The sequence below is a fragment of the Hyperolius riggenbachi genome, chromosome 3, assembly GCF_040937935.1.
Source record: "Hyperolius riggenbachi isolate aHypRig1 chromosome 3, aHypRig1.pri, whole genome shotgun sequence".
Classification (NCBI taxonomy): domain Eukaryota; kingdom Metazoa; phylum Chordata; class Amphibia; order Anura; family Hyperoliidae; genus Hyperolius; species Hyperolius riggenbachi.
This window is the reverse complement of record NC_090648.1, coordinates 512,906,557-512,918,307: the sequence shown is the minus strand read 5'-3', so window position 1 is coordinate 512,918,307 and position 11,751 is coordinate 512,906,557. Positions and strand designations below refer to the sequence as shown.

Below are 11,751 nucleotides of genomic sequence, written 5' to 3'. Positions count from 1 at the left end.
CTCTCTGATCGAATCTGATCAGAGAGGAATCGTATGGCTGCCTTTACTGCAAACAGACTGTGAACCGATTTCAGCCTGAAACCGATCACTATCTGTGAAGCTGCCTGTCCCGGCAGGAAGTTTAAACAGTAGAGCGCCCTCTACTGTTTAAGCTTCCCCGGACAGGCAGTTCAATGAAGCTGCAGCCGGTCCGGAACCCAGCGCAGAGAAGAAGTGGCGGGGACAGAGAGGGACTCGGGCCGGCCGGAGCAGGTAATGTATTGCCGCTAGGGTCGGTCGCCGGGCATTCGAACGCCGCTATTGACGCACTCCCAACCCGCCGGCGATCGAGCAAAATCTTCCGCACTGACGAATCGACAGGAATCGACGGGAACGATTGATTTCGGATGGAAATCGATCGTTCTGTCAGCGTTTGTGCAATTTCACAGCAGATCAGCAGATTCGATCACAATGATCGAATCTGCTGTATATCGGTGGGAAAATCGTTAGGTGTATGGGCCGAGCAATTAGGCATTGTTCTACTCAGCAGAAGATAAACCAGTCTCTACAGAAAATAATCTAATTATGCATTGTAACAGAAAATCGAACAGAAAAATCTAAAGAATCTAACAGATAATTGTATGGTGTAAACCCAGCATTATACGTGCAGTGGGAAGCAATACACACAAAGTATGCTTGAGAGCAGGTTCACACTAGGTCCAGAAACGTATTCGTAGCTCTGTTTTTAAAACCTGATGAAAACATTGAGCCACGGATAGCAATGTTAGAAATAGCAGCTGTCTTCACCCAAACACAAAACGGATCCGTCTGCGTTTGCGGGAACCAGTTTTCAAAACCTGAACGGACGGTCCGGATCTGAGGCATTTTCACGGACCACATATGGATCCCGGATACACGGAGGGGTAGTGAAGGGCAATAGGAAAACGGATCTCCCTCTACACAGGCAGCTTTTGACACAGATCTGTTTTCTGTGTCCCAGCCTGTGGGTGAGGAGGGGGCCGCCATGCTGGAGGGGGTAGCAGCCAGGACAGGGGGTTTGCAGTGGATGGAGGGGGGGGTGGGAGGGTCACCTCCCCCTCACCTGGGTCCCCCCTCCCCAGCTCCCCCTCCAGCTAGTTTCTGCTTAAAATACTTTAAAAAATCAATGTTATAAATGCAAGCGGCGAGCAGGGCAACTACTCACTTCCTTGCACTCGCTGCGTCACTTCCTGTATGTCGCCCAATGAAGTACAGAGGGCGGAATTGCAGGAAGTGACGCAGCGAGCGGTGGAGAACAAGGAAGTGAGTCATTCCCCGCTCGCCGCTTGCTTTATAACATTGATTTTTAAAGTATTTTAAGCAGAAACTAGCTGGAGGGGGAGCCGGGAAAGGGGGGGGGGGAGCCAGGCCCGCTGCCCCCCTTCCTGCCTGCTCTCCCCTCCATCATGGTGCCCCCATCCACAGCCAGGGCTGGGGAAGTTCCCACGCACTGGAACAGAGTGAAACGAATGAACAGAACACCAGTCAAATCATAGTTTACATCACATCGGCCACCTCGGCACGGATGGCCAGATATAGGCCTCAATTCACTAAGATCATGCTGGAGATAATAAGGCAAGAGTAAACTTGCCACCGCACAGTGAGAGAGTTATCTTATCTCCTCACCTCCTCTGAAATTAAGTTACCTCCTCTGTAGTTATTTTCACATGCAGTTAATTAACAGCCTGTCTTTAACGTTGGAATTCTGGAGTTATTTTAAGGATTGAAGAGTTAACTTAAAGACAGAAGAATTAACTTTAGGTTTGCCTGAGGTAAAATGTTTCCTGAATACTACATGCCTTATCGCCATGGTGATAGCTCTAGAAACGTTATTAAAGACAGGAGATAATCTTAGTGAATTGAGGCCATTGTCTATTATAGAACCTCCAATCACTAGTATGGTCTAGCAATACACACCGCAATGTAAATTGGCATATGTCAAATAAGGGCCAGCTTTTAGAAGCGCTATTGCAATTGAAAACATATGGCAGTGATCTCACTGCTGCGATCACCGGCATTCGCGGTGCATGCATCGTTAGTTTGCGCGTTTTAAGCAATTGTGATTTACAATGTTAAGGAAATGTTAATCACAATTGCTCAAAAACCACAAAAAAGTACAGTGAAAAATGCGCGCCTATGGCAAACAACTGCAGCGGAATCGCTATCGTTTTGTTATTCCCAGTGTGAATGGGGCCGGAATGCTTTTCCCCAAAAGGCAGTTGTTACCTATGTTTGTATAGTCTGGGCTCCCGTGGTCGTCTGTTCATCTGTCCCCGCCCACCTCACGCGTCAGTAAGTGCGTATAGGGATAATCGCCGTAATATAGTCCCGCCTGTCCGTAATTGTGCGTAGTTGTGTATCTGATGAACATATGAGATATATAAAGAAATATAGATAGATAGATAGATAGATAGATAGATAGATCGATCGATAGATAGATAGATAGAATCATACCTCCCAACTTTTTGAGATGAGAAAGAGGGACACTTAAGCCACGCCCGTGCCACACCCCTGATCACGCCCCAGTCACACCCCTAGTCACACATACCATAAAGATTTCATAAGAAAAAAATGTTGTTTTATAATTCAAACCATACTGGTCCTTTCTATCCTGGTTCATTTTCCTTCATATTAACATATTTAAAATTAGTAATATATCAATTTAAAGGATAGGAATAAAGTTTAGAGTCGATTAAACACATTTTTAGTAGAGAAATATAAATATTTACATAGAAAGAGGGACAAAGTCCTGCAAGAGGGACAAATGAGGAAGAAGGAGGGACTGGGCTCCCAAAGAGGGACTGCCCCTCCAAAAGAGGGACAGTTGGGAGCTATGGATAGAGTACATGTTGTGAGCTACAAGGTGTGATCTGGGGGCAGGACCGGTTCTAAACTAGACTAGACTAGACTAGAGGCAAACTTGTGAGGATGACCCCCACCCTCCGATTTGGAACGCTCGCACAGCACCCGACAATTTACTCTGCTTCATTTAATGTTCTCACATGACATGCTGCAGCTCAACACAATAACACACTGGCTAGCTGTGAGTCTGTGACAAACAAACTGCTCACCCTCATCCACTCCATTCCTCCTCAGTCAGGACAGCAGTGCCACCTCCTCCCTTCTGCTATGCAAGACACATGAATCACTGCTGCTCTCCTGTCTCCTCCCTCCTCACTCACTGCCAGACTCATCACAGAGCACAACAAGCTGCTTTTCCCCAATGCTGCTCTCCTGCCCCCCCCCCCCCCTCCTCACTCACTGTCACACTCCTCACACAGCACAACAAGCTGCTTTTCTCCAATGCTGCTCTCCTGCCTCCCCCTCTCCTCACTCACTGTCAGACTCCTCACACAGCACAACAAGCTGCTTTTCTCCAATGCTGCTCTCCTGCCTCCCCCTCTCCTCACTCACTGTCAGACTCCTCACACAGCACAACAAGCTGCTTTTCTCCAATGCTGCTCTCCTGCCTCCCCCTCTCCTCACTCACTGTCAGACTCCTCACACAGCACAACAAGCTGCTTTTCTCCAATGCTGCTCTCCTGCCTCCCCCTCTCCTCACTCACTGTCAGACTCCTCACACAGCACAACAAGCTTCTTTTCTCTAATGCTGCTCTCCTGCCTCCCCCCTCCTCACTTACTGTCAGACTCCTCACACAGCACAACAAGCTTCTTTTCTCTAATGCTGCTCCCCTGCCTCCCCCCTCCTCACTCACTGTTAGACTCCTCACACAGCACAACAAGCTGCTTTTCTCCAATGCTGCTCTCCTGCCTCCCCCCTCCTCACTCACTGGCAGACTTCTCACACAGCACAACAAGCTGCTTTTCCCCAATGATGCTCTCCTGACCCCCCCCCCCCCTCCTCACTCCCTGTCAGACTCCTCACACAGCACAACAAGCTGCTTTTCCCCAATGCTGCTCTCCTGCTTCCCCCCTCCTCACTCACTGTCAGACTCCTCACACTGCACAGCAAGCTGCTTTTCCTCAATGATGCTCTCCTGCCTCCCCCCTCCTCACTCACTGTCAGACTCCTCACACAGCACAACAAGCTACTTTTCCCCAATGATGCTCTCCTGCCTCCCCCCTTCCTCACTCACTGTCAGACTCCTCACACAGCACAACAAGCTGCTTTTCCCCAATGATGATCTCATGTCTCCACCCCTCCTCACTCACTGTCAGACTCCTCACACAGCACAACAAGCTGCTTTTCCCCAATGATGATCTCCTGCCTCCCCCTCCTCACTCACTGTCAGACTCCTCTCCCAGCACAGCAAGCTGCTTTTCCCCAATGATGATCTCCTGCCTCCCCCTCCTCACTCACTGTCAGACTCCTCTCCCAGCACAACAAGCTGCTTTTCCCCAATGCTGCTCTCCTGCCTCCACCTCCTCACTCCCTGTCAGACTCCTCACACAGCACAACAAGCTTATTTTCCCCAATGCTGCTCTCCTGCCTCCCCCCTCCTCACTCACTGTCAGACTCCTCACACAGCACAACAAGCTTCTTTTCTCCAATGCTGCTCTCCTGCCTCCCCCTCTCCTCACTCACTGTCAGACTCCTCACACAGCACAACAAGCTTCTTTTCTCCAATGCTGCTCCCCTGCCTCCCCCCTCCTCACTCACTGTTAGACTCCTCACACAGCACAACAAGCTGCTTTTCTCCAATGCTGCTCTCCTGCCTCCCCCTCTCCTCACTCACTGTCAGACTCCTCACACAGCACAACAAGCTTCTTTTCTCCAATGCTGCTCTCCTGCCTCCCCCCTCCTCACTCACTGGCAGACTTCTCATACAGCACAACAAGCTGCTTTTCCCCAATGATGCTCTCCTGACCCCCCCCCCCCTCCTCACTCACTGTCAGACTCCTCACACAGCACAACAAGCTGCTTTTCCCCAATGATGATCTCCTGCCTCCACCTCCTCACTCCCTGTCAGACTCCTCACACAGCACAACGAGCTTATTTTCCCCAATGCTGCTCTCCTGCCTCCCCCTCCTCACTCACTGTCAGACTCCTCACACAGCACAACAAGCTGCTTTTCCCCAATGCTGCTCTCCTGCTTCCCCCCTCCTCACTCACTGTCAGACTCCTCACACTGCACAGCAAGCTTCTTTTCCTCAATGATGCTCTCCTGCCTCCCCCCCCTCCTCACTCACTGTCAGACTCCTCACACAGCACAACAAGCTGCTTTTCCCCAATGCTGCTCTCCTGCTTCCCCCCTCCTCACTCACTGTCAGACTCCTCACACAGCACAACAAGCTGCTTTTCCCCAATGATGCTCTCCTGCCTCCCCCCCTCCTCACTCACTGTCAGACTCCTCACACAGCACAACAAGCTACTTTTCCCCAATGATGCTCTCCTGCCTCCCCCCTTCCTCACTCACTGTCAGACTCCTCACACAGCACAACAAGCTGCTTTTCCCCAATGATGATCTCCTGCCTCCACCCCTCCTCACTCACTGTCAGACTCCTCACACAGCACAACAAGCTTATTTTCCCCAATGCTGCTCTCCTGCCTCCCCCTCCTCACTCACTGTCAGACTCCTCACACAGCACAACAAGCTGCTTTTCCCCAATGATGCTCTCCTGCCTCCCCCCCTCCTCACTCACTGTCAGACTCCTCACACAGCACAACAAGCTACTTTTCCCCAATGATGCTCTCCTGCCTCCCCCCTTCCTCACTCACTGTCAGACTCCTCACACAGCACAACAAGCTGCTTTTCCCCAATGATGATCTCCTGCCTCCACCCCTCCTCACTCACTGTCAGACTCCTCACACAGCACAACAAGCTTATTTTCCCCAATGCTGCTCTCCTGCCTCCCCCTCCTCACTCACTGTCAGACTCCTCACACAGCACAACAAGCTGCTTTTCCCCACTGATGCTCTCCTGCCTCCCCCCTCCTCACTCCCTGTCAGACTCCTCACACAGCACAACAAGCTTCTTTTCTCCAATGCTGCTCTCCTGCCTCCCCCTCCTCACTCACTGTCAGGCTCCTCACACAGCACAACAAGCTGCTATTCCCCAATGATGCTCTCCTGCCTCCCCCCTCCTCACTCACTGTCAGGCTCCTCACACAGCACAACAAGCTGCTTTTCCCCAATGATGCTCTCCTGCCTCCCCCCTCCTCACTCACTGTCAGACTCCTCACACAGCACAACAAGCTGCTTTTCCCCAATGATGATCTCCTGCCTCCACCTCCTCACTCCCTGTCAGACTCCTCACACAGCACAACAAGCTTATTTTCCCCAATGCTGCTCTCCTGCCTCCCCCTCCTCACTCACTGTCAGACTCCTCACACAGCACAACAAGCTACTTTTCCCCAATGATGCTCTCCTGCCTCCCTCCTCCTCACTCACTGTCAGACTCCTCACACAGCACAACAAGCTGCTTTTCCCCAATGATGATCTCCTGCCTCCCTCCTCCTCACTCACTGTCAGACTCCTCACACAGCACAACAAGCTGCTTTTCCCCAAAATGACCTCTTCACCTCGCTCTCCTCTCGCTTCTCCTCCTACTCTGACTGTATGCTGTTAGTGTAAACACAGTACAAACATGCTGCCCCTGTAAATCTGCGCCTGATGCAAATGTTTCACCTTACTTCATGAGAGAACCGGCCCTGCGGTTATGATTTGACTGGTGCTCTGTTCCTGCAGTTTTAAAGTTTTAATTGATTATACTTTTTGGAATACATTACCTCAATAAACTTTAACTATCTGAGAAGTGTCATTAATATTTTCTCAGCTACATTGTGCTTTGCAATGCAGCGCCTCAGTGTGACCGTAACGTAAAGCTTTGCATCAGGCCGTACATGTGGAGCGCAGTGTGGGGAAGAGAGCTGCAATCACCATGGGTGGCATGACTACACAAGATCCCTCTGAGACCCGGCTAAGCTGGGAGATCAGATGTCCCGTGGCAGCAAGTCACAAAGACTCACTGCTAACCTAACAAAAGCCAGCATGTCTGCCAAATACTGCTGCAGGATTCATTGTTGATTATTGAAAAAGGAAAGGCATATTTTCAAGATGGAACTCGGAGCGCATCTCCCAAATGTGTGCTGCTAAAGAGTCTGCGTTCATAGCTTGGGGGCAGGGCCGTGCCGATGCAGAGGCGAGAGAGGCTCCAGTCTCAGGGCGCAGTGTAGGAGGGGGCACAGGGCGAGGCCAAGGCAGAGCTGAGAGAGTCTTCAGTCTCAGGGCGCAGTGTCGGAGGGGGCACAGGGCGAGGCAGAGGTGAGGGAGTCTCCAGCCTCAGGGCGCAGTGTAGGTAGGGGCCGGGCTGGGCGGAGGAAGAGGCAAGAGAGGCTCCAGCCTCAGGGCGTAGTGTAGGAGGGGACACAGGGCAAGGCAGAGGCGAGAGAGGCGCCAGTCTCAGGGCGCAGTGTAGGAGGGGGGCACAGGGCGAGGCAGAGGCGAGAGAGGCTCCAGATTCAGTGCGCAGTGTAGGTGGGGGCAGGGCCGAGGCAGGAGAGGCTCCAGCTTCAGGGCGCAGTGTAGGAGGGGGCACAGGGTGAGGCAGAGGCGAGAGAGGCTCCAGCTTCAGTGCGCAGTGTAGGAGTGGGCAGGGCCAGGCTGAGGCAGGAGAGGCTCCAGTCTCAGGGCGCAGTGTAAGAGGGGGCACAGGGTGAGGCAGAGGCGAGAGAGGCTCCAGCTTCAGTGCGCAGTGTAGGTGGGGGCAGGGCCGAGGCAGGGGAGGCTCCAGCTTCAGGGCGCAGTGTAGGATGGACGCAATGCTTCCTGTTCAAAGGAGATCTCACTAAAAGAATAGTTCCAAAAAAGTTCTATAAGACCAGCAAGTGAAATAGAATTTGTGCTTTATTAAGTTTAAAAAAAAATAGAAAAAAATTCACAAAAAGCTATATACATACCTGGGGCTTCCTCCAGCCCCATCCGCTTGGATCGCTACCACGCCGCCGTCCTCAGTCTTCTGCAGCTCTGATATCGGGTCCCGCCACTGCCGCCAATCGGAGCCAGTCTGCGCACGAGAAGTGCGCTCTTTGCGTATCTATCCAGCACCTGGAGAGATACACAAAGGGCGCACTTCTCTTATGTCAGACTGGCTCCGACTGATGTCAGTGACGGGACCCGGTACCGAAGCTGCGGGCAATGGAGGACGGTGGCGTAGGAGCAATCCGAGCGGATGGGGCTGGAAGAAGCCCCAGGTATGTATACAACTTTTTGTGTTACTGAGTGCTTGCTCTGACACATGCAGTGGCCCAGTGGCCTAATGGATAAGGCATTAGCCTCTGGAGCTGGGGATTGTGGGTTCAAGTCCCACCTGGCTTGTCCCGCTCAGAGGTAAATCACAGAATTTCCACATAATGCTGGGCTGGAGAATGGGAATGCTATAATTCCAGAGGAAGGTTCTCTGGGGTAGACTTTTTCTCCTTCTTTTACTCCCGTTACCTCGAGGCCGTCCTCTCTTTACTATTAGCAAGTACAATATATTATCTCTAAAAGTAATCCTATGCAAAAAGAAAGTTTGCCGTTTTAAAACAAGGCTTTAATTTCCTCCTAGGGGAAGCTAGGAGTATTTGTCAGAGGACCCCTTTTATTTTTGATGACTTCACAGCCTCAATGCACTGACTCCATTGTGCATACTTCAACAATGCATGCACTGCTAAGTGGTGATTGCTCTGACACATGCAGTGGCCCAGTGGCCTAATGGATAAGGCATCAGCCTCCGGAGCTGGGGATTGTGGGTTCAAGTCCCACCTGGGTCGACTCAGGGAAAATTTTGAAAATTACCCAAGATGGCTAGGCAGCACCACATGGAGGACTCCGATATATGGCAAATACCCGACAAAACCCTCTAATTAGTGTGAGTGTATTAAAGATTGTCAATTGCATTCTGATAATTCCAGCTTAAATGCAAATTGTATGCAGTTTGTTAGCAGTGAGCAGTTACCAGGCAGTTGTGAGAGTTTGAGAGGCATTTCACTGTCCATGGAAAAGAGGTCTTAACCTCCTCAGCGTTACGCCACTCAGGAGGTTTTGCAACCTAGAGTCCCCCAGCATAAATCTAACAGATTCCATGTCTGTAAAAGCTTCAGCTAGCACTAGATTTTTTTTTTGCCTCAGGCGGCAAATAGTCTAGGGCCGGCCCTGGCGCAAACCCATCCTTCCCATACAGAAACTGGAGCTGTTCGGGGAGGCTCCGCAGTCGATGGATCCAGGCTGGGTAATGTATTAGCGTAATAGCGGGGGAACTGGGGGGATCAGCAGCGATCGGGGGGGGGGGGGGGGGGGGGGGGGGGGCGACCACCTCTACTAGCGAGCCTAGTGCTAGCTAAAGCTTTTACAGACAAGTTGCCTGATTCACAAAGCGGTGCAAAGTGTTTGCACACCTGTGAAAAGCCCTTTATCACGCCTAAACTCAGTTTAGGCGTGATAAAATGAAACTCACGCGAAATTCCCGCGATCGTGCGGCGCACGGTGCAGTGCGCGCGATGCACCCATTAAACCCTATGGGCGCTGCACGCGGAATTGCGCGCGATAAAGAGCACAAAGCGGTGCTAACTCAGCGGTGCAAAGAGTTACCACCGCTTTGTGAATCAGGCCCATGGAATCTGTTAGATTTATGCGGGGGGGGACTCTAGGTTGCAAAACCTCCTGAGTGGCGTAATGCTGAGGAGGTTAAGAGCTCTTTTCCATGGACAGTTGATGGGCAGTGAAATGCCTCTCAAACTCTCACAACTGCCTGGTAACTGCTCACTGCTAACAAACTGCATACAATTTGCATTTAAGCTGGAATTATCAGCATGCCATTGACAATCTTTAGTACACACACACTAATTAGAGGGTTTTGTCGGGTATTTGCCATATATTGGAGTCCTCTGTGCTTTAGTGGTGCAGCCTAGCCATCTTGGGCAATATTCAAAATATTACCTGAGTCGACCCAGGTGGGACTTGAACCCACAATCCCCAGCTCCGGAGGCTGATGCCTTATCCATTAGGCCACTGGGCCACTGCATGTGTCAGAGCGATCACCACTTAGCAGTGCATGCATTGTTGAAGTATGCACAATGGAGTTAGTGCCTTGAGGCTGTGAAGTCATCAAAGATAAAAGGGGTCCTCTGACAAATACTCCTAGCTTCCCCTAGGAGGAAATTAAAGCCTTGTTTTAAGGAGGCAAACTTTCTTTTTGCATAGGATTACTTTTAGAGACAATATATTGTTCTTGCTAATAGTAAAGAGAGGACGGCCTCGAGGTAACGGGAGTAAAAGGAAAGTCTACCCCAGAGAACCTTCCTCTGGAATCACAGCATTCCCATTATCCAGGCCGGCATTATGTGGAAATTCTATGATTTACCTCTGAGCGGGACGAGCCTTATTCCGTAGTGAGGGTTTGGGGTTAGGAGATATGAATGATCCTTTTCTAATAGTAAAGAGATAGCCCTGTAGAGACATGTTAGAGTTAAATTAACTTGCGAGGCAGCGAGCCAGACTCAGCCAAAGAGGCCGTGGCTGCCAAATTTACTGACTAACTATATTCTGTATTGTTTCAGGGGCCGCAGAACGACAAGTTCATTCAAACACCTCGCTGTTCAGCAGAAGACAAGCCTCCTTTATCCATGTGCCTTAGTGTCTAACATCCCGCCCACAATGAGGGCTCCTCCTCCAACAAGTCTCCTGCAATATCTTCAATTTATGGAAAAACAAGTCAAAGTCATTTCATTTAGTAATAGGTTCATAATAGAATGTTACAAATGCAGGTTCAGTCAGGTCTCAGTGATGTACACTCAGCTAAATTCATTCACAACACCTTTGAGTTAAAGGAGTACTCTAACCTTACAAAAAAAAATAGTTATTAATATTGATTTATAAAGTGCCAACATATTCCGTGGCGCTGTACAAAGTAAGAAACAAACATGGGGTATATAATACAGACAATGGTGTACACCAATATATAAGATGCATAATTAGTGACAAAATACAAAAAAATGATACAGAATACAGAATATAAAATATATTGGTAATGACAGTGATAAAAGTAACATGATAAATAAAATGTATAATGATTTCCAAGACACAAAAGGGGGAGAGAGCCCTGCCCTTGCAAGCTTATAATCTAAAGGTAGCCATACACTGCTTGATTTGCCATCAGATCGACCAGCAGATAGATCCCTCTCTGATGGAATCTGATCAGAGAGGGATTGTATGGCTGCCTTTACTGCAAACAGATTGTGAATCGATTTCAGCATGAAACTGATCACAATCTGTGAAACTGTTGCCCCCCCCTCCCCCCCCCCCCTGCATACATTACCTGCTCCAGACGGCGCGACTTCCCCGGTCACCGCTGTCTTCTTCTCCGCGCTGATCTCCGGGTCCGGCTGGTGGCTTCACTGAACTTCCTGTCCGGGGAAGTTTAAACAGTAGAGGGCGCTCTACTGTTTAAACTTCCTGCCGGGACAGGAAGTTCAGTGAAGCCAGGGCGCTCTACTGTTTAAACTTCCTGCCGGGACAGTGAAGCCAGCCGGACCCGGAGCCCAGCGCGGAGAAGAAGACAGCGGAGACCGGGGGAGTCGCGCCGTCTTGAGCAGGTAATGTATTGCAGATAGCGTTGGTTGTCAGGCATTCGAACGCCGCTATCGACGCACTCCTGACCCGCCGGTGATCGAGCAAAATCTTCCGCACGGACGGATCGACGGGAATCGACGGGAACGATTGATTTCGGACGGAAATCGATCGTTCTGTCAGCGTTTGCGCAACGATTTCACAGCAGATCCGATCACAATGAT

At 50.4% G+C, this 11,751-nt stretch overlaps 2 non-coding genes across 2 annotated transcripts; one reads left to right on the top strand and one right to left on the bottom strand.

Moving 5' to 3' along the window:
- The first annotated feature begins 8,660 nt into the window (after positions 1–8,660).
- TRNAR-CCG (transfer RNA arginine (anticodon CCG)) lies at positions 8,661–8,733 on the top strand. Its single transcript has one exon. It is a non-coding gene; the product is annotated as a tRNA-Arg (tRNA).
- A 1,171-nt stretch (positions 8,734–9,904) lies between these two features.
- On the bottom strand, positions 9,905–9,977 carry TRNAR-CCG (transfer RNA arginine (anticodon CCG)). Its single transcript has one exon. It is a non-coding gene; the product is annotated as a tRNA-Arg (tRNA).
- Positions 9,978–11,751: the final 1,774 nt, after the last annotated feature.